General features: G+C 37.6%; 1 pseudogene across 1 annotated transcript; it reads right to left on the bottom strand.

The window, feature by feature from the left end:
- Nucleotides 1-16,760: 16,760 nt before the first annotated feature.
- LOC308643475 (mediator of RNA polymerase II transcription subunit 28-like) lies at nt 16,761-17,393 on the bottom strand (annotated as a pseudogene). Its single transcript has one exon. The product of its transcript is annotated as a mediator of RNA polymerase II transcription subunit 28-like (transcript).
- Nucleotides 17,394-23,847: the final 6,454 nt, after the last annotated feature.

Genomic DNA, 23,847 nt, shown 5'->3' with positions numbered 1-23,847 from the left:
TCTGTAGTTTTCTTTCTTTGAGGTGTCTTTGGTTTCAGAATCAGGGTGATGTTGGCCTCATAGAATGAATTTGGAAGAGCTCCCTCTTTTTCTATTTCCTGAAATAACTTGAAAAGTATTGGTATTAATTCTTCTTTAGAGGTTTTATAAAGCTCCGCTGTATACCCATCCGGTCCTGGGCTTTTCTTGGTTGGTAGTCTTTTGATTGCTTCTTCAATTTCATCTATTGATATTGATCTGTTCAAATTGTGTGTATTCTCCTGACTCAGTTGGGCAAATCATATGACTTAAGAAATTTATCGATGTCTTCACTATCTTCTATTTTATTGGAATATAGGTTTTCAAAATAATTTCTAATTGTCTTCTGTATTTCTGTAGCATCTGTTGTGATATTGCCTTTTTCATCCTGTATGTTAGTAATTTGAGTTCTCTCTCTTCTTCTCTTTGTTAGCATGGCTAAAGGTCTGTCGATCTTATTTATTTTTTTGAAGAACCAACTTTTAGTTTTGTTAATTTTTTCAATAGTTTCTTTTGTTTCAATTTCATTGATTTCCGCTCTGATTTTAATTATTTCTTGCCTTCTGCTACATTTGCTGTTGTTTTGCTCTTCCTTTTTCTAGGGCTTTGAGATGAAGTGTGAGCTCATTTATTTGTTGTTTTTTTCTTCTTTTGAGGAATGACCTCCAGGCGATGAATTTCCTGCTTAAAACTGCTTTCATTGTGTCCCATAGATTCTGATATGTTGTGTCTGTATTTTCATTATTCTCTAAGAATTTTTTTTTATTTCCTCCTTTATGTCTTCTGTAACCCATTGATCATTCAGTAACATATTGTTCATTTTCCATGTGATGTAGGATTTTTCCTTCCTTCTTTTATCATTCATTTCCAGTTTCATTCCATTATGATCAGATAAAATGCATGGTATTATCTCCACCCCTTTATATTTACTGAGGGTTGCCCTATGGCATAATATATGGTCTATTTTTGAGAAGGATCCATGTGCTGCTGAGAAAAAAGTATATCCACTTGATGATGGTTGATAAATTCTATATATGTCAGTTAAGTCTAGGTTATTGATTGTGGTATTGAGTTCTATAGTTTCTTTATTCAACTTTTGTTTGGAGGATCTGTCCAATGGTGAGAGAGGTGTGTTGAAGTCACCCATAATTATTGTGTTGTGGTCTATTTGATTCTTGAACTTGAGGAGAATTTGTTTTATGAATGTCGCAGCACCATTATTTGGTGCATAAACATTGATAATTGTTATGTCTTGTTGATGAATGGTTCCTTTTAACAGTATATAATGTCCTTCCTTATCCCTTTTGATTAACTTAGTCTTGAAGTTGATTTTATTCAATATGAGGATGGATATAAAATCAACACGCATAAATCAAAGGCATTTCTGTAGATCAGCAATAAAACTTCTGAAACGGAAATGAGGAAAAACACTCCATTCACAATATCCTCAAAAAAAATAAAATACTTGGGAATCAACCTAACAAAAGAGGTGAAAGATTTATACAATGAAAACTACAGAACCCTAAAGAGAAAAGTAGAAGAAGATCTTAGAAGATGGAAAAATATACCCTGTTCATGGATAGGCAGAACTAACATCATCAAAATGGTGATATTACCAAAAGTTCTCTATAGGTTTAATGCAATGCCAATCAAAATCCCAATGGCATTTCTTGTAGAAATAGAGAAAGCAATCATGAAATTCATATGGAAAAATAAAAGACCCAGAATAGCAAAAGCAATTCTAAGCAGGAAGTGTGAATCAGGCGGTATAGCGATACCAGATTTCAAACTATATTACAGAGCAATAGTGACAAAAACAGCATGGTACTGGTACCAAAACAGGCAGGTGGACCTATGGTACAGAATAGAGGACACAGAGACCAATCCACAAAGTTACAACTATCTTATATTTGATAAAGGGGCTAAAAGCATGCAATGGAGGAAGGATAGCATCTTCAACAAATGGTGTTGGGAAAACTGGAAATCCATATGCAACAAAATGAAACTGAATCCCTTTCTCTGGCCATGCACAAAAGTTAACTCAAAATGGATCAAGGAGCTTGATATCAAATCAGAGACTCTGCGTCTGATAGAAGAAAACGTTGGCTCCGATCTACATATTGTGGGGTCGGGCTCCAAATTCCTTAATAGGACACCCATAGCACAAGAGTTAATAACAAGGGGCTGGGGATGTGGCTCAAGCGGTAGCGCACTCGCCTGGCATGCGTGCGGCCCGGGCTCGATCCTCAGCACCACATACCAACAAAGATGTTGTGTCCGCCGAGAACTGAAAAATAAATATTGAAAATTCTCTCTCTCTCTCTCTCCCCTCTCTCACTGTCTAAAAAAAAAAAGAGTTAATAACAAGAATCAACAAATGGGACTTACTTAAACTAAAAAGTTTTTTTCTCAGCAAGAGAAACAATAAGAGAGGTAAATAGGGAGCCTACATCCTGGGAACAAATTTTTACTCCTCACACTTCAGATAGAGCCCTAATATCCAGAGTATACAAAGAACTCAAAAAATTAGACAATAAGGTAACAAATAACCCAATCAACAAATGGGCCAAGGACCTGAACAGACACTTCTCAGAGGAGGATATACAATCAATCAACAAGTACATGAAAAAATGCTCACCATCTCTAGCAGTCAGAGAAATGCAAATCAAAACCACCCTAAGATACCATCTCACTCCAGTAAGATTGGTAGCCACTATGAAGCCAAACAACAACAAGTGCTGGCGAGGATGTGGAGAAAAGGGTACACTTGTACATTGCTGGTGGGACTGCAAATTGGTGCGGCCAATTTGGAAAGCAGTATGGAGATTCCTGGGAAAGCTGGGAATGGAACCACCATTTTACCCAGCTATTGCCCTTCTAGGACTATTCCCTGAAGACCTTAAAAGAGCGTACTACAGGGATACTGCCACATCGATGTTCATAGAAGCACAATTCACAATAGCTAGACTGTGGAACCAACACAGATGCCCTTCAATAGATGAATGGATAAAAAAAAATGTGGCATTTATACACCATGGAGCATTACGCAGCACTAAAAAATGACAAAATCATGGAATTTGCAGGGAAATGGATGGCACTAGAGCCGATTATGCTTAGTGAAGCTAGCCAATCCCTAAAAAACAAATACCAAATGTCTTCTTTGATATAATGAGAGCAACTATGAACAGAGCAGGGAGGAAGAGCAGGAAGAAAAGATTAACATTAAACAGAGATATGAGATGGGAGGGAAAGGGAGAGAAAAGGGAAATTGCATGGAAATGAAGGGAGACCCTCATTGCTATACAAAATTACATATAAGAGGTTGTGAGGGGAATGGGAAAATAAACAAGGAGAGAAATGAATTACAATAGATGGGGTAGAGAGAGAAGATGTGAGGGAAGGGGAGGGGGGATAGTAGAGGATAGGAAAGGTATCTGAATACAACAGTTACTAATAGGGCATTATGTAAAATTGTGGTTGTGTAACTGACGTGATTCTGCAATCTGCATTTGGGGTAAATATTGGGAGTTCATAACCCACTTGAATCTAATGTATGAAATATGATATGTCAAGAGCTTTGTAATGTTGTAAACAACCAATAAAAAAGATTGAAAAAAGAAACACTACTCTTATTTTACAGTTTCAAAATACATCAGATAAAATTTCATATCTTGGAATTTTATAAAACTTTAAGTAATTTTCTTTTTCATTGAACCCATATATGTCTACTACTATGTTTTTAGGAGGGAGAAATGTGTATATACTATCCAGAAAATGTAAGTTTTGTAGTGGGCATATTTCACATGATTTTTATTTCCACACACTTTTTGTTTATGGGTATCTAGGCAACATGGCCTGGAAGTTAGTAGTGCATATGCTGAACCAGACTTTTGAGGGTTGAATCCTAGCTTCTGAAGATACCATCTGTATGTATAATTGTGGGAGGTTACTAAACCTTTTTGGACCTCATTTCTTTCCTCTGTTAAACAGGACTGTAACAGTGCCTGCTTAGTAAGACTTGTTATGAGGATTAAATAATTTATGTAAATCCCTTAGGATGGTTTTGGTGTTCAATAATCTCATAATAAATATTAAGACTATAACCATTTTCATTATAATTACTATAACACATCCAAGAAAATCCTGGAAGATATTTAACTTTTCTTTACAAGAGATATATCGATTATTCATGCTGCTCTCAAGAAGAAGGTGAATGTGGAACAATAGTCTCATAATTGACAAATAATGGTTTTTAAGGATGATGTCATTTAATTTAACAAAACTTGGCCAAATATGCATGTGACGTTTTGAAAATATGCTAAAGGAAGAATTTTTGCAGTTTTCCTATCTTTGCCTTCATAAGTAACTATTTTTAGGGAAAAATATCTAACAACCTAAGGAATACTTCATGAAAGGAATTAAGTTATAGTGTTTTATTTATTTATATATTTATTTTTTATTAGTTGTTCAAGACAATACAATGATCCTGACATATCATACATTTGATTCAAATAGGGAAATTCCCTAAGTTAAAAAATGCATTTGTGTGCAAAGCTCTCAAATCTGGTAAGGATTAGAAGTAGGGATCTTTGATTTTTCTACTCACTGCGTTTCTGGTAGCATTGAATGGATGATGGAGCTCTTTGGCTGTGGCCTCCTTTCTGAGAGTATAGCAATTACCCCATGCTCATGAAATATGGAACAATCTATCTTGGTGAACATCACTGGGCTTGTTGCTGGAGGGAAACTCCCATTTATTACTAGGTTTTGGAGAAGAAAATAAGCTCTGTTCTATGATTTGGTTTACATTTGACTGTTTTGTTTTGTTTCTTCATAATCTGGATCCACTGAGAATATAGTTGGGGACTTTGTGGGGAGCGAGTGAGAATATCAAAACCTGGTTCATGTAAATCAGTCAGAATGAATGGGGATATTGTATAGTTTATAAGATCTGGCTATTCATCACTTTGTCTCCTGCCAAAATGTAAGCTTTTAGAGGCTAGCATCCAGACTTATTTATTTATTTAGAAATTTGAAGCATTTAGACAGTCAGCTAATTTGAAGATGTTTTTTTTTCTTTCCAAACAACTCTCATTTAGTGTAATAGTAATATGTTCTTATTCAAGAGCAAGAGTAACTAATATACAATATGCTGTGTGAGCTAATGCACAATTACACTTTGTGGTTGAAGGAGTTGTTATAGCTCTTTAGTATACATTTACTATATACCAGGTCTGCATTCTCTCAAGGACTCTTCAGAGCTGGATAAAGGAGGAACTATTATTAGCTTTGTAACAGACAAGGAAACTGAGATTTTTACAGAGGTTCTAATAGGGGAGAAAGGAGTGGTTAAAACATTTTTAAAAATTAAAGTAATAAGTATTTTTAAAAATTCAAACAGTGCAGATATATGGTATTACCCCATTCACTTCACACTCTCTTTCTACAGAAGGAGCACATCTTGGTTGGTCAGAATCATCCAAAACATTTTATAAGCATAAACAAGCACTTGCACACATAGGCTTGTTGGTTTCTTTTTACAATAAAGATAGAATATACTGCACATTTGCAATTTGCTTCCCATTTACATTTGGCTATAAATGGGTATCATTTCATGTCAGTACACATAATTTAACCTCATTCCTTTTTAACACTACATAGTATCTTATGGTATGTGCAATAATTTATTTATACATCCTCCTTTTATTATAATTCAAGGTATTTACAGTTTTTCCTTTAGAAACAAAGCCTAAATGAACATCTTTCTTCTCTGAGAGCTGGTGCAAATATTGTGTGTAGGGTTGTTTTCTAAAAGTCGAATGATTGGGTAAAAGGTATGTGGGCTTACAATTTTGATAAATAATGTCAAAATGTGTTCCTAAAACATTATTTTATTGGTTTCTACAATAGTGGATATGAGATCTTGTTCCTGCTGTACCATCTAGACATTAATCTTGAAAAGTGTCAGAGCAACAAGTGAGCCATGACATGCTACTGTTTAAGATTATATCTGTTTTACTACTAATGAGGCTGAACATCTTTTCTTTTAAAAATATTTTTAGTTATAGATGGACATAATACCTTTATTTTATTTATTTTTTTAATGTGGTGCTGAGGATCAAACCCAGTACCTTACACATGCTAGGCAAGCACTCTACCACTGAGCCACAACCACAGACTTGAACATCTTTTCTTCTGTGAATTGTTGATTTACATTTTTCTTTTTATTTCTTTTAGGTTGTTACTTTTTGTTGTGGATATACAAAAGCATTTTGTAATTTATATTTATCAGTAAAATATGCAAGTCTCTTTTCTAAATCTATCAGTTGAAGAATCATTTATCTAACCTCTTCTAGTTTTCCAGTTCATTTTCTCGTACGTATGTTACTATAAAAAAGCAACAAACTTGAGAAGCAGGACTGAAATAGAGGAGAAAGAAACTATATAAATAATTCATAAGTTGTATAACAAATTTTTGAATAAGTAAATCGGTTGTGTTTAACACCAAACTAGCTGGTTACCTTGGTAATTTAGTAAAATACAAGATAAAAATTGCATTGTATCATAATATTTTCTATTTAACCTGGATGAGTACTCTTCAGATTAGTACTCTTTCTCCTTTTTGTATTATTAGCCCTTAGCCAAATAATTGTTACTGGTTGTCTCTCAATAGTGATTGATGGATAAGGCAGAGTAAAAAGAAAATCAGACCAGTTGTCTTTTGTTTAAAAGCATGACAACTCATTCTTTTAATGACTTTTAATCATAAGTGGCTAATGTAAATTATGAAGTTTAATACCTACAGTAATTCTTAAGTAGATGCATTTTCCTTTGCTATTTTTGTCATGTTTAGGGAAGATGTTTATCCTCATGATTTGTGACATAAATTTACAAATCACCCTAAGTACATATGTCTACTTTTCTATCAGGAACTCACATTAATCCTTAAAATTATTATTTTTAAACCATTACACTTTAAATACAAATACCTATATGAAATTCTACTTATGTATTACTAAGTGGGTAAAACTCTGATATTGACCTTTTTTACTCACTTTGAGAAATCCTGGGCATAGAGAAATATTGTTCAAGTACCTGAGGAATATCCCAAAGGCATTACTACCCTAAAGAAAGCCTCTGTTTCACTGGGAAGAAAGTAATTTTGTTATTCAGTGCCCACTTTTATTTAGTTCCTTTTGCCTCCTGACCCATGACCCATCCTTAGAGGATGTTAGTTACTAGTCTTGAACCTCTAAATCATAGATTGGCTACTCTTGCCTATCTTTTTAGAAAGGTCACTAGCAAAATCCTATAGTAAATCATCTTGATGGACAAAAATTTGGAAATATTGTTGGCTTAACATTAACTACTTCAAAAGTAAAGTCAGCTAATGAGAGCTATACTCTGAACTCTGTGGCATTCAGGTTAGTTTATAAACGCCTGAACATGTCATTATTTATTCTGTTAAAATAACATTTCCTGAATATCTACTATTTTCCAGGTGGTAGGCTATGCACTAGGGGTTAAAGACAATTAAGACATAACACACGGAAGATGGAAGGAGAACCTTATTGTTATACAGAATACATATATGATGTTGTGATGAGAAAAAGAAAAAAAAAGTGTGTCACATTAGATTGGATAGAGAGAAAGGATGGGAGAGGAATGGAGGAGTAGGGGGAATAGGAAGGGCAGCAGAATAGAACAGACAATATGATTGATGTATGTACATTCCATGTATGTATTATATGTCAAAATACATTCTGCTGTCATGTATGACTAAAAAAATAAAAATAAATCGTATGGTTAAAAAAAGACATACAGTTTTCCATAATTTCATATTCTAAAGTCTAATTTCTTTACATTTTCATTTAAGATAAATAACATTTTCAAATCAATTTCAAGAAAAGACCTAGATTCAGCTTATAATATGGCCAACTTTTGTCCATCCAGTGTAGTAGGACACCACTGTATAGGAAGAAAAGAAATATGAAATTAGATTAAACAATTTAGAGATCTGAAATTATATTGGAGAGTGTGCTGGGAGGAAATCCCGCCAAGGATGGAAAATTGATATCCAGAATCTTTGTAAATTAGTAAGCAAACAGTCCTTTCTGGAGAGCCTAACAGTAATAAGTGAGAATGTGCAACAAGAGATAATTTAATGTCAATAAACTCAATTTTCTAGGGAGGTAGATAGTTGGCATCCAAGAAATTTGCCAGTAAATCTTAAGGTGAGCAAGCCATGGCATCATAGCTCCACTATAAGGGAGAGTTTAATCTAAGATTGTTAGAAGGGGAAAAGAGTGGAAAGAGTGTGGCAGGCTTCTAGATCTAAGAATATTATTAAAGTAGATCCTTAGTTCCTGAACAAGGTAGAAACCTGGTTAAGCCAAAGGCATACAGATTATTTCTTGGGGAGAGCCCATGGCTCTTTTTCTCTTCTTGCATTCTTCCAGCTGCCCCCAATCTCCTACACTCCACACTCAAATACCCACTTTCAATTTTGTCCTTAAGGAAGAATGCTGTCAGGGATGGACTTATGTCCTAGTGTTAGAAGAAGGAACATTCTAAAGGGTTGAAAACAGAACACAGGTGGATATGGATACTCATGTGTCTTCCTTCCAGAATGACAAAACATAGGCTTTTTCAAGGTACCTGTGGCTATTTTTTTTTCCTCTTCTGATGCTTTTTTTCTGTCACAGGCTTGGAACAAACTTCCTTTTGAGAATTGGATTCCCTGTTCCCCTTTATCAGTGCTGCCCCAGTCAGCCATCGGGAGGCACAAGGGAGACTCTTTCCTGTCTCTCCCCTGCTCCTTTACATCTCTATCTGGAGTGTATATTGGAATTCTTTCTCTTTGGACAAACACAGGGACCATCAATGGTCCCATGCTTTATTCACTGCCCTTCAGGTCAGTGTGGCCTAAGAGATAGAGCTTACTCAACAGGGGCATCTAAATCACTGTGCTCCTCTTTTTGGTTTGAGTTCAGAACTGCATCTCATAAGATGCTTTTTGATGTCTTTCTCAGGATCCTAGCCAATGATGATATTTGGAAATTTCTGGGTTTTTAATCTTATACCACCATATTTTCACTCCTACTAGCTGGCTGCTTATGGTGCATATCTGCATTTCTAGCTGCTCAGGAGGCTGAGGCAGGAGCTTTGCACATTTGAGGAGAGTCTGGACAACTTAGTGTAACCCAGTCTTAAAATAAAAATTTACAAGAGGGATGGGGTTGTGCTCAGTGGTAAAGTGCCTGCCTAGCATGTGTAAGATACTGAGTTTATTCCCTAGCACTGGAGCGAGCAGGCACTCTTACTAGTTAAGATGAGAATTGGCCCTTGGAAATAAGCGGAAGCCCTCTTACTAAGGCTGATGCAAAAAGGCTAAGATCAGGGTGTGACATTGTGTTTATACACATCATCCTAATCATCCAACTATGTAAAAGGAATATTTTATACTCACTTTGCAAATAACAAAGTAGGCTCAAGTTAAGGAACTTGTCAAAGGTACATGAAGTTTAAAGTCCATCCTGGTTCCACATTTCAATGAAACTATCCTTCAAGGTCACCAATGACCTCCTTGTTGCCAAATTTAGTGAACCTGACTCTGTCCACATTTTTCTTTTGCTTCTCAGCTGTATTGAACATTTTGCCATGTCCTTAAAATAGTCTCTGCACTTCGCTTTTCTGACATAAAACTCTTCTGATATTCTCTTGCTTGCTACCTGTTTCCTCTAAGTCTTCTTTGCAGCTTTCTCTTCCTTTATCTGACTTCTAAATGATAAATGTGTCAGAACTATGATTTCTTTTTCAAAATACTCTCCATATACCACCTTATCCGATCAGATGCCTCTAAATTATATCTACACTTCTCTGATCACTCAGTATTTTGATTAATTTTTTGGCTTCACCCTATTGTTTCCCTATCTTATTCTGCTCCAGCCACCCTGACTTCCTTGCTAATATTTAAACATGCCCTACATACTTCTGCTCCAGGGTCTTTGAATATACTATTCTGTCTGTGACACTTTTGCTATCAGACACACAGCTTGCACCTTAATTTCCTTCTGCTCAAATGCCACATTCTTATAGAGACCAACCCTGGTTATTTTATGTATGTAGAATAATATTCACTGAAACTTCAGGCCCTCCTACTTTCCTCACACTCTTGTTCTCTTCATAACATTTATTACATGCAACACACTGTGAACTTTCTGAAGGCACAGAGCGGATGCTCCATAAAAATATTTTTTATACAAGGTTTATATATTATCAAATACCTCAAAACTGTAAATTTACCACTGAGTCTGCTTTCCTGTACCCCAGGGTCCTGGAAGCTATGGAGAGTCGAAGTTAAGATGTTGGGCTCTGGAGCCTGAGCATCAGACCAGAAACTTAGCTCTCAGCTCTAAACTAGCAGTTGTGTGATATAAATACTTACTCTCTCTATGCCTAAGTTCCCTCTTTGATAAAATAAGATAATACAATACTTTATAAGTTGTTTTAAGGGGTAAATTATTTAGTAGATGCGAAGCACTTAGTATAGTACCTCCTCTGTAAAACAAACACTCAATAGTTCTTAGATTTTTTTTGTTGTTATTATTATAATATCTACCACCTACTGGATACACAGCATTGTTATACAAGTTTATCAAGCTTATCCAAAACAGAATCCTTGGGTTTTTCCCCCAGACTTTTCTCTCCTCTAGTCTTCACTGTATCAGTAAATGGCACCACCTGTTGCTTACAAAATTAGGGGCATTATCTCTAATTTCTCTCTTTCCCTTACCTACCATATCCAATCTCCTGGCAAAGGTATGAAGATTATACCGTCAAACCATATCTATATTTTTGCAACTCCATTGCTATTACCTTGATCCTGACCAATGCTATTACCCTGATCCTGACACCACGACCTCTGTTCTTTACTTTACTAATACATGCCTTTAAACTTGATTTATTTTCTTTGCTTGTTCCCTTCCATTATCATGCAGAATCCATCATCATGTATAATAGTTATTTTACAAGACTTCCCAGTCACATTCTTCAGTGACTTCATCATGTATAGAATAAAATCCAAATTCTTCATGAACTACAAGGCCCTGCAAGATTGCAAACTTGTCCTTTTCTTCCAAATCATCTTGTCCAACCTCCGTTTTAATTCACCATACTTGAGTCATCCTTTTTGCCTTTTTTTTTCCTTGAAATTATCTCTTTATCCCGATTCAAAGCTTGTGCACTGATTTTTCCTTCTACCTGGATGCTGCTCCTTCAGGTCTTTTAATAGTTGGTTTGTTTTCTTTCTCTAGGTATCAGCTCAGAAATCATCTGTCCCCTGCACCCTTGTAAAATTTAGATATTTTACGTGCATAATTATATGATATTTGAGTAGGATAGTTTGAATTGTTCATTGAACCAAATTGCTAGTGAAATAATTGTTTTTATCAGTGACTTTCAAGCTTCATTCTTTTTCTCTGGACAACATTTTCTATCAATAAACTCTTAGTTTGAATTACATTGTATAAATATGATAAAATCAGGACTCTTGTGCTTGCATTGGGATAGGTGAAAAGGAAGGAACCAGACTCCAAACAGTTATTCCTTTCCACTGTTTCCTAGAGACATACTGACTCTTTAGAAGCTGGATTTTAAAACCAACTTTCTGCACAAACTACACATAAATAAAGCAGTTTTGAATTAGAAAGATGACCATGTCTACACCCACATAATATAAAGTATCTAATCAATTTAATGAAAAGAGATTTTTATTGCATTTTCTTATTTTATCTTCACAAATTTCTTCCTATAACTACATTTTCACCTTGAGGTTAGTCTGGAAAATGTGTTCCTAGCATCCAGCCTTGTACAAAGTAAATGATTTTTGACTAAATTAAAGACAGACAAATTCTATCTTTAGTTTTATGTTCCTTTCTGAACTTTACAAAAGTTTCATGTTTTCTTTTGATAACATTTCATAATTTGTGCCAGTAATATATTCAAGCATGATATCTATATGGCCTGATTACTGAGTACCAGGAAATGCTAGGTGCTGACTGCATTAGGAGTGTTTTTTCCCCCTCATTGGTGCATTGTAAGTGTACATGATACTGGGATTCATTTTGCCATATTTATACATACACATAGTATAATTTGATCAATCTTGTTCCTCAATATGAGTGTTTTACTTAATGGTCATAAAAATCTTTGAAGGTAGGTATTATCCCTAGTTTTACTTATGAAGCATGTATAGTTTAATTAATTAGAACCTTATTTAACAGAGAGCATAGGATCAAAAATATGGTCATTCTGACTTGAAGTTGTATTTTCTTTCTTTTACATTACAAAAAACTCCAAATTTAATTCTCTGATCAATAGAGAGGAACTGTAAAACAATCATGTTAGTTTTGAGAGTTCAAAGTCACAATTCATTAAAAAATGAATGTTAAAGGGGAAGTCTCATCATATTGGACTGGTCTGGAGGCAGAGGCCACAGGAGCACATGTTGAGCCTTTATTGTGGTTTCCATGGAAAGGAAAGGACAAGGCAGAGTAAGTGGATTAGATTTGGCTATTTTGGGTAAATTCAATAGGTTCTGGGTAGAAGGGCTGACCATTCCCCATCTTATTTATCTGGTACCTGGTCCTTGGGGATTAGGACAGGTGGAGAGAAGCCTGGAGGCAGTCATGGGCATGTCGATTTGCATATCAAAGGCACACTTTAGGAGAAACCTTTATTATCTCCAGAATTGGCAGCCTTGGAAGGTGCAGTTTTACCAGGTAAGCAAGGCCCTAAAATGTCAAAGCATCAGAAATGATAGGTGTCTGAAAGCTTTTTCCTAGAGCTTCTACAAATGCTTTGGAAGAACTCTCCTGTCTTTCCCTTTTGAGCTGGGAGACCTGGAACTGCAATGCTGCAAATCTCACTACCACCCCTAGGCTGAGGTTGAGGCACAGAGTTGGGTGGGCAAAGAGAATTGCAAAAGCATTAGAGTCATTAGGTTTACTCTGAATCTTGTGGATCTTTGGCTTTCAATTATGTGAACCACATGTTTTCTTATTCTTTAAGTCTGTTTATTGTTGCTCATTTGTTTTTGTTGTTCTTAGACATCCTGTTGTTGTTGTTTTCAGCCATGCTGTTCTAACGTTTACAAAACCACAGTGTGAAACCTACAGGGTCTATTTGGAAGGGATTAATTTTCCATAGAAATGGAGAAATATTGCAAGTTTGCATTGAATGATTGTCAGATGTGTTACAGAGGCTTACTAAATGTTTTTCCTCACAGAATAAAGGGAGAAAGCAAGACTTTTAGTTGCATTTGCATTTAATAGGTGACTCTGTTTGCTGACCTAAGTGTAATATCTTTCTTCAAAAATCTTTCTGAAATATCTAATCACTGCTGGATAGGAGAAAGTCATGTAGAATTTTTATAATAGTCTCCCATTTTCAATATTTCATGCTAGGGTAATGGAAATTCATATGGAGATTTAAAAAAAGCTTACAGGTTTTCAGAATAGGAAAGCACTTATTTTCTTGTGGAAAGATGGTTAATGGGAAAACCTCAATCAAATTCATTTGTTCAGTTTATGCTATGTGTATGGCGGGCATAATAGTACTACCCCATCTAGGTGCACCCATTACACTGATAGCCTAATTAACATACATATCTTGAGTGTGCATGTGTGGTTTGTATGTGTGTAAATATATTTTCATGAATTTGTATGTGTATGAACATGAAATATTTTTAACACAAGAAACATATTTCAAATCATATCCTAGTTTAATAAATCTGAGAAGTGTGATTTCTTAAAAACTACTTAAAATATAATTTATAAGTTTTATTTAATTAAGATTCATGGTTTTAAATAAATCAAATAATACCCAAAAGTGATTATAACAAAAATCAGTGTATTCCTTTGACTGGCCATCTAATTTTAGATTTCAATGTTGATAGCTTTTAGCTCTTTATTTGTTCCCATGATTTCCATATTTTTTAAAAATATAAAATGTTTCTACTGCTTTATAGTTTTGTTTGTTACATGTTGATTACTTTTTTATTTATTTATTTAATTCCTTTGTACTTTTACCCCCTTTCTTATTCTTTGCCAATTTAAAAAACAAAACAATGATGTTTTGTTTTTTAAATTGACAAATAAAATTATATGTAATTTTGATGTGGACATAATGTTTTGAAATACATACACATGTGGAATGGCTAAGTCAAACTAACATATGCATTACCTCACATATTTTTCCTGGAACAAGTTAATAGATTCCTGTACAACATGGTGCCTGAAACTAACACAATGTGTTATATATTTGAAAATTGCTAAGAGAATAGATACTAAGTTTTCTTATCTCATCTGCTTAATGCAGTTCTAGCACTAATTTAGTGGGTAATCATTATGATAATGTAAACAATGTTAAGAAGTATAATATTTTTGCAGTAATAATTGTCATGCTTTTGTTTGCCTAATTTGTTTCACATTGATTGTTGTACACATCCCACAATATTGCTTATCGTAACATTGATTGATCAAGTTTATATGTTCCTGCAAATTTGACCTCCCTCTTGTTTGAGTTTGGCCTCCTTGCTTTCTGCCTACTGCACTGCTGTTAAATTGTAGGTCTTCTTTACCTTTCTTATGGTTCAATTATCATTTTCTGAATTGTGTGTCTCCTTCTTTATAGCTTTGATGTCTTGTGCTCCTCGAGTATATTCTACAGCTGCTTCCCAAGAGAAGTGGCAAGAGAGTTCTAACATCTTGTATTCTGTTTTCAGGTTGTGTTGATATTAGTTTGAAAAAAACAATCCTCCAGAATTCTGAAGTCATTTTTTCATTTTCTTCTAGAATCCAGTGCTATAGAGAAATCTAATGCCATTATGATTCTCTGATGTTTTCTCTTCCATCAAGTGTTACTAGTCCTTAAATTACCCCTTAATTCTCATTAAGTATTTTTAGAATTTTATCCAGCTCTCCTTTTGATCTTATCTTGTTGTGTGATCCAAACCACTCTCAGTAGCTAATCTCTCTTCTTCAGTCACTGATTGTTTTCTTTTCCAGTTTTTAAAATTTTTATTTGACAGATAACTTCTGAATTAATATAAAGAAATTACAATAACTTGTATAAACACTAATTCAAAACATTTTTTGCTAAGCACCAATAGAACAGTTTCTGATCTTTTCACTGAAAATAACTTTATCGTTGAAAGACTGCCTCAAACTGAGTTTATTTAGAATTTTACTTAAGAAACATAAAGCTGCCAATCAGACCTTCTAATTAGCATTAGATGACCTGGTTAAATTCTTATGAGTTAAAAATAACTTTTAAGTTTTAACCTGTACAATCTAACGGAGGGGATCTGCTGGTCTCAAGCTGGTCGTCACAGGTCATGGGTCCACAAGTCAGATAACATCCTCACAGAACACACAAAAAATGAGTAATAAGTATATACAAAGTATCATATACATGTTCCTGTATATTTAAGTGCAGTAATGCCTAATTCCCACAGGTATACAATGCAGCAAGGAGCACAGAAACAGATACCATTCACTAACCTGCAAGGACAGTGGAAGGAATAAAAAGTCCTGTGCCCTGGAATGGAGCAGAGGCTTTGTGGACCAGATGGCATCCAGGACAGATCAGTAACATGAGTGATATTAAGGCAAGTGGGGAGGGACCTCAAGGACCGGAGAGGACAGAATAAACCAAGACATAGCCACAGACCTACTGACTATTCAGAAGACAGTGGAATGTTTGTACTGACTGAAAGGATGTAATCTAAGAGATGTATAAAACAGAGAAACTAAAACCTCCTCCGACAAGAGGGCAAAATACCTCTGCCATAAAGGATCTACATGCTCTCTGTGGAGGTAAAATAGCTGAGGATCACTCAGCAGTTCACTCTTTACCCCAAGGTCCTAGTCCCTTGAAATCAAAATCCATGCATAAGAATTTTCCTTCATGTAAACTACCTTTTCTCCAAAAAGTTAAAGAAATACAAGCAAACAAAACAAAATTCAAAAGATAAGGAATCAGACCAAGTTTTGACCCCTTATACTTTACTTGTATCCCAGCTTTTACAATAGAGAGACAGGTTCTGCTTTGTGACTTATACTGGTTCATTACTGCAAGGCATCTAGCACATCATGCTCCTAATAAAGCTCCTCTCAAAACAGTAGCACCACACAAAACATAAATTTACCCAAATAAAAGGCAGCATCAACTTGAGGATCTAGTGTACTATTACTACACTAACCTATTATATTTTAACCCTCCATTTACAAAATATCTGCACTCTGTTCTGCTCTGGAAGCATTACAAATATTTCATAGATTCCTCTTCTTGAAGTAGTTTAGAGTTGAGATGGCAAATTTACATATTTTTCTCCACTACCATAGATGGGTAGCTATCATAATAAGCCTAAAACCAAACTCCTTCTCCCTTGATTCTGAATATTGTAATTTTTCCCCTCAGATCATAACAAACTAACAACTGGAAAAAAATATACAAAGTCATACAAAATTTCAAAATTTTAAATACAAGCCAAAACACAAGAAAGAATCTGTGTCATCAAACTAATAGTCTAAACTTTGCTACCAAGAAAAAACAAACAAAAACAAAACAAAACCTCACTTCATTTACCAAGCTATAGGCATTTTATAAAATACTCAAGTAATTAATACCTCATTAAAAACTGGGGGAAATTTTTAGGTGGAAGCGAAATTAACACCAACTCATTCTTCAGCAAAGAGTTCTACTAAAATGCCATGTCCACAAAGACAGGTTTGGGAAAACTGTCTGCTGGGGCCTCCTTGTATGCCAGACCCCTCCTGGATCTCCTTCAGAGGCATAGGGATATTGGCAGAGGCCTGCTCCAGGTAGACCAATGAACCCTGAGGGACTCTGGCCAGCTTTTGGAGCTACACATTGATGTCCTCCAGCACCTGCTGCCTATACTCAGCTTTGTCAAGTACTTCTGCACCAGCGAGTCTTTCCACTGCAATTCATTACTGAGTTCTGAGATGTCCTCTTCGATAACTTGCTCTCGTTTCTGGACAGACAACTGCAATCTTTGTTGTAGAATAAAACATTCTGTCTGTCTTGCTATATCCAGAAACTTCTGGAAACAGTGATCAACACTAGTTCAAATTTCTTCCTGATCTGTTGCATTGGCATAATCCTGACTCATGAGAGAAGCAAAGCAAGCCTCAAATGATAACTCCAACTCGCCTACCAGGGTGCTGCTAGAAGTTCTTGGTGCAGCAGGTGATGCTTGAAGAAGCAAGGCCTGGCCTGGAAGTCCTGGAGCAGGTGGCCGGGGCCCACAGCAGCTGCTTGGAGAACATACAGCCCAGTGGAGCCTCCATGTCTGGAGTCCCACTGATGGTTTTCAATCCAGTATCCAGCCAAGCAGATAATTGTAGAGCTCAAGTCTTATCTGTTACTTCTCTATTCAACCCTGCACTTTATAATATTCCTATCTGAAAGTAGAAGACCTCATGTGAGCTGTCCTTCCTTATCTCTCGCTACTCCTTCCCCCTCTCTCCACTCTTGCCACACTAGCCTTTTCCCACTGTCACATTTAACTTGACCACTATGTTTAAACTTTGTTCAATTTTTGCATGTTTAAGCCTCTTGTCCTGCTTTTATATTTCCCCATAGTAATTACTACCACCTCATATATTATATAACTTACATAATTATTTTCCATCCTCTCCTACCAGAAGGTAAAGTCCATAGTGGCAGGAATTTGGGTCTATTTTTGCTTCCCCACTCTATACTTAACAACCAAAAGAATGCTTGGCTTATAGTAGATTTTCTGTAAATATTTTTGATTAAATGAGTAAGAAGTTAACATTAGTAACCATGAAATAAAGGAAGAGCAGGATACACAAATAGCATAACTGGTGGGCAACACCAGTCTAACTTAAAAATGAATGCAGAACAGGGCCAACAGAGTAAACAGGGTTTCTGAGCTCTCATGGTGTTGTGGTAATGGGCAAAAATGTCATTAAAAGAAATAACCAATATTCCTCGAAATTCTGTGAAAAATTTATCTGGAGAAATTTTATGTGAGGGTCATGGAATCAATTTAATTATTTCCTTATGTGATTATTTTTATTTCTATTTAAAAATCAGCCTATTAAGAACATTTACTTCAAGAGACCAGAGTATGATAGCTAGTGTAGTTTATGGAGAATGGCTGGGGAATGTTGAAGAATGAATATTTGTCTATCCTTCAGAATGTCTTGGTCAAATATTAGCTATCTCAGACACGTTTTTTGAGATAGTAGATTAGCTATGGCAGAGGTATCCAATGAGAACAAAATGCAGGCAATTCCTGTTGTATTTGACAGGAGATCTGTACCCTCTGAATATGAGTGTGTAAGTAGACAAGATATTTTGTGGAGGAAAAGCCATCATAAAACTGTGTAGGAATGATTTTTTAGAAGGAGGGGTTATGGGTATTTTATAGAAGCAATATTTTATCTGAAAATGAACCCACTTTGAGACTTGTTTGAACACCCAATGTTCTACCCCATAAGGGCCAAACCAGAGGCACAAATTTGAGAGGCATTCATTTAGAGGAAGTAAGTGTTGATTCATAAAGGCACGTGAGATTATAAAAGAGGACATTTTTGAGATTTAAAAGATGGCCAAAATTAGCTGCCAAATACATATATTTAAGATGTAATAAGAGAAATATGAAGCACTTGGTCACTTTTCACTTATTAAATTTTGAAATCACTTCTTATGCTTGGGTAATCTACTTTTTTATGTAGCCAAGCTTGGGGCCACTTATGAGTTGGTGCTGAAAGCAACTGCTGTACCCCTGTCCAAGGAGCATCAGTGGCCTTTGTTCTCTGATGAATATCCAGATAGAGGAATTCACAGTGGTGGCACTGGGTGTTCTGGCATCTGTACCCAGGGCAGGGACAAAGGTATCTTCATAAGATGAGCTTTTCAGCACGATTTTAGCCATCATTTCTGCTTCATAGCCTCCAAATTGGGATTTTTTCTCACCAGAAAATTATATGAGATATATATATATATATATATATATATATCTCAGATTGGTTGGTTGTATTTGTAATATATATACATATAGTAAAATTGTATTGGTTCTTATTGTACTTGTAATATATACATATAGTCAAATTTGACAATAATATATGTATTCAAATATATATATAAAACAGTCATACATATATATATATATATATATATATATATATATATATAACAGTTGTAAATTTGCACTAATAGTAAGATATTAAAGGAATAGCATATAGAGAATGTAAGTGCTCATAAGAGGGAATTTTGACTTACTACCCTAGCCTAAATAATGTTATTTATTTAGATATCTCTATTCTTGGTCCTTTTTTTTTTTTTTTTTGGTACCAGGGATTGAATTCAGGGGGGTACTTAACCACTGAACCACATACCCAGCCCTAATTTGTAGTTTATTTAGAGACAGGGTCTCACTGAGTTGCTTAGTGCCTCACTGATACTGAGGCTGGCTTTGAACCTGAAATCCTCTTGTCTCAGCCTCCAGAGCTGCTGGGATTACAGGTGTGTGCCACTGTGCCTGGCTATTGCTCCTCCTCTTCTACTACACATTCTTCTTGGAAAAACAGTTTAATCATATTCATTTCTTGAGTCTACCTGTAGATGAATCACAGCCAGGACCCACAGGGTGAACTCCATCTCTGAGCTTAGTGTTATTTCCAAAACTCTGACACACTTTCTGCCTCCTGGCACTGCTTCTGTGTAATATCTCAGACACTAAAATTCAGTATGGTCATCTCTTTGCAATAAAAACTGTTTTCCAAGTGGCTGCGACACGGTGGTATCCCACCAGCCAAGCCCAAGCCCGCACTGACCCCCGGGCTGAGTTCGGGATTGTTGGCGGGGACGGAAGCGGTACAGCCCCACCCCCCACAAGGGACACTCCACCAAGGTAACCAGCGGCCACCATCTTGGACAGCTGAAGTAACCACCGCCACTCGCCGACAGATTGCAACAACAAACAGGTGTGTGTCACCCAGCTCAGCCCCCATACATAGGGGGATTTCGCTTAAAATCTCTCCTAGACTTTCAGGGGGAGGGACTATCAGAGTGAGCCTGCATAAAGACTAAAGGAGAGCTAGAGGCACCTGACCCCCAACCCCCCACTCCCATCAGCGGCCAAAACAAAACCTGTCTAGCCAGCGCTGGGGGAGGGGCAAGCAGAAAAAATCAAAACCATAGAGTGCCGGGGATCCCAAAAGCCAACGGTGTGACCCCGGAGATCCAGGCTGTCTGATTCGCGCGGCCTGCCCCGAGGCTACAGAAGGCGTGGCGCCCCAGAGAAGGGGTTAACTAGTCAGCAGGGAATTAAGTGGCTGCGACACGGTGGTATCCCACCAGCCAAGCCCAAGCCCGCACTGACCCCCGGGCTGAGTTCGGGATTGTTGGCGGGGACGGAAGCGGTACAGCCCCACCCCCCACAAGGGACACTCCACCAAGGTAACCAGCGGCCACCATCTTGGACAGCTGAAGTAACCACCGCCACTCGCCGACAGATTGCAACAACAAACAGGTGTGTGTCACCCAGCTCAGCCCCCATACATAGGGGGATTTCGCTTAAAATCTCTCCTAGACTTTCAGGGGGAGGGACTATCAGAGTGAGCCTGCATAAAGACTAAAGGAGAGCTAGAGGCACCTGACCCCCAACCCCCCACTCCCATCAGCGGCCAAAACAAAACCTGTCTAGCCAGCGCTGGGGGAGGGGCAAGCAGAAAAAATCAAAACCATAGAGTGCCGGGGATCCCAAAAGCCAACGGTGTGACCCCGGAGATCCAGGCTGTCTGATTCGCGCGGCCTGCCCCGAGGCTACAGAAGGCGTGGCGCCCCAGAGAAGGGGTTAACTAGTCAGCAGGGAATTAAGTGGCTGCGACACGGTGGTATCCCACCAGCCAAGCCCAAGCCCGCACTGACCCCCGGGCTGAGTTCGGGATTGTTGGCGGGGACGGAAGCGGTACAGCCCCACCCCCCACAAGGGACACTCCACCAAGGTAACCAGCGGCCACCATCTTGGACAGCTGAAGTAACCACCGCCACTCGCCGACAGATTGCAACAACAAACAGGTGTGTGTCACCCAGCTCAGCCCCCATACATAGGGGGATTTCGCTTAAAATCTCTCCTAGACTTTCAGGGGGAGGGACTATCAGAGTGAGCCTGCATAAAGACTAAAGGAGAGCTAGAGGCACCTGACCCCCAACCCCCCACTCCCATCAGCGGCCAAAACAAAACCTGTCTAGCCAGCGCTGGGGGAGGGGCAAGCAGAAAAAATCAAAACCATAGAGTGCCGGGGATCCCAAAAGCCAACGGTGTGACCCCGGAGATCCAGGCTGTCTGATTCGCGCGGCCTGCCCCGAGGCTACAGAAGGCGTGGCGCCCCAGAGAAGGGGTTAACTAGTCAGCAGGGAATTAAGTGGCTGCGACACGGTGGTATCCCACCAGCCAAGCCCAAGCCCGCACGGAAGCGGTACAGCCCCACCCCCCACAAGGGACACTCCACTAAGGTAACCAGCGGCCACCATCTTGGACAGCTGAAGTATTCACCGCCACTGTCCGACAGATTACAACAACAAAACAGGCACAGAGTACAGTTTGAACTGCTGAGAATCATCACTGAGGGGAAATCTGGTCTAGCAGGAGAAACCAAGGCTAGCAGGAGAAACCAGGAGCCTAGAGGCGAGGCCCTCGCGACTGGGCAGCTGTAAACTGCAGGCCCACCGGCGACAGTTCACCCACTGCCCGCGTAACTGGGCGGTAGGAGAACGCCCTCCCTTTGGTGACGGATCACCTGCCCGCGGCCTGTGATACTGGGCGGCTGGAGTCTACCCGCCTGCCACGACCGGGAGCTGAAACCACACAGAGACAGTCCAGTCACACCCCCCCATTAGGGCACCCCGGCAAGGAGACTGGGGCCCGTCATAGCAGAGTAGTGTCGTCACTGGAGCTCGAACGTCGGAATTCCTTCCCAGCGGAATCCACGTTAGCAGTCATACTTCAACAACACAAAGGAGAGACATCAGAGTAATACAGAAACAAAACAAATCTATAGAGGAGAGCAGAAACACGACAATCAAAAAGAGCTGGAAAGTAACGTGGACAACATGAGAAAACAAGGGAAAAAAGGATTACAAACAATGCAAGACTACTCAATTCTACAGGAGGACATAGAAACTTCAGAAACAGGTATAGGGAAAGAACTCAAGGCATACCTAACTCGAATGGAAAGGAATATTAGAGAAGACATGAGACAGCAAGTCCAAGAAATAAAAATATATTTTGAAAATGAATTAAACAAACAAATTCAAATGGCAAAGAACGAGCTCTACCAGGAGATAGAGATATTAAAAAAAAATCAAACAATAATCCTAGAATTACAGGAAACTATAAACCAAATTAAAAACTCAAACGAGAATATTACAAATAGACTTGATCAAGTAGAAGTCAGAACATCAGATAATGAAGACAAGGTTTATCAACTTGAAAAGAATATAGTCAACACAGAAAAGATGCTTAAATCCCACGAGCAATCTATTCAAGAGATATGGGATGTCATAAAAAAACCAAATCTGAGAGTCATAGGGATAGAAGAAGGCACAGAGATTCAAACCAAAGGAATGGACAGCATATTAAATGAAATAATTCTAGAAAACTTCCCAGAGATGAAAGATGGAATGGATTGCCAAATCCTGGAAGCCTACAGGACCCCAAACATTCAAAACCATAATAGACCAACCCCAAGACATATAATTATGAAGATAGCCAACGTACAGAACAAGGAGAGAATATTAAAAGCTACGAGAGAAAAGAGGCAGATTACTTTCAGGGGTAAACCAATTAGGTTAACGACAGATTTCTCATCACAAACTTTGAAAGCGAGAAGATCCTGGAATAACGTATTTCAAACGCTGAAAAATAATGGATTCCAACCAAGAATACTATATCCAGCAAAATTGAGCTTCAAATTTGACAATGAAATTAAAATCTTTCACGATAAACAAAAGCTAAAAGAATTTGCAGCAAGAAAACCAGCTCTGCAAAGCATTTTGAACAAAACACTACAAGAAGAGGATGTGAAAAATAGTGCCCAAAACTAACAGCAGGAAGTATCTCAGTAAAGGGGGAGGAAAATAACCAAAAAGCAAAACTAACCAAACTAAAATAAATAAATAAAGAAGCATGACTGGAAATACAAATCATATCTCAATTGTAACCTTAAATGTTAATGGCCTAAACTCACCAATCAAGAGACATAGGCTAGTAAACTGGATCAAAAAAACAAATCCAACAATATGCTGCCTTCAAGAGACTCATATGATAGGAGAAGACATACACAGGCTGAAGGTAAAAGGTTGGGAAAAATCATACCACTCACATGGCCCTCGGAAGCAAGCAGGAGTGGCCATACTCATATCGAATAAAATCAACTTCAAACCTAAGTTAATCAAGAAGGACAAAGAAGGTCACTATATACTGTTAAAAGGAACCATCCACCAACAAGACATAACAATCATCAATTTGTATGCACCCAACAATGGAGCTGCAACGTTCATAAAACAAACTCTCCTCAAGTTCAAGAGTCAAATAGACCACAACACAATAATTATGGGTGACTTCAACACACCGCTCTTGCCATTAGACAGATCCTCTAGACAAAAACTGAATAAAGAAACTATAAAACTCAACAGCACAATCAATAATCTAGACTTAACCGACATATATAGAATATATCAACCATCATCAAGTGGATACACGTTTTT

The sequence above is a fragment of the Spermophilus citellus genome, assembly GCF_964194105.1.
Source record: "Spermophilus citellus genome assembly, chromosome: 3".
Classification (NCBI taxonomy): Eukaryota; Metazoa; Chordata; class Mammalia; order Rodentia; family Sciuridae; genus Spermophilus; species Spermophilus citellus.
This window is presented reverse-complemented; position numbering and strand designations above follow the sequence as displayed.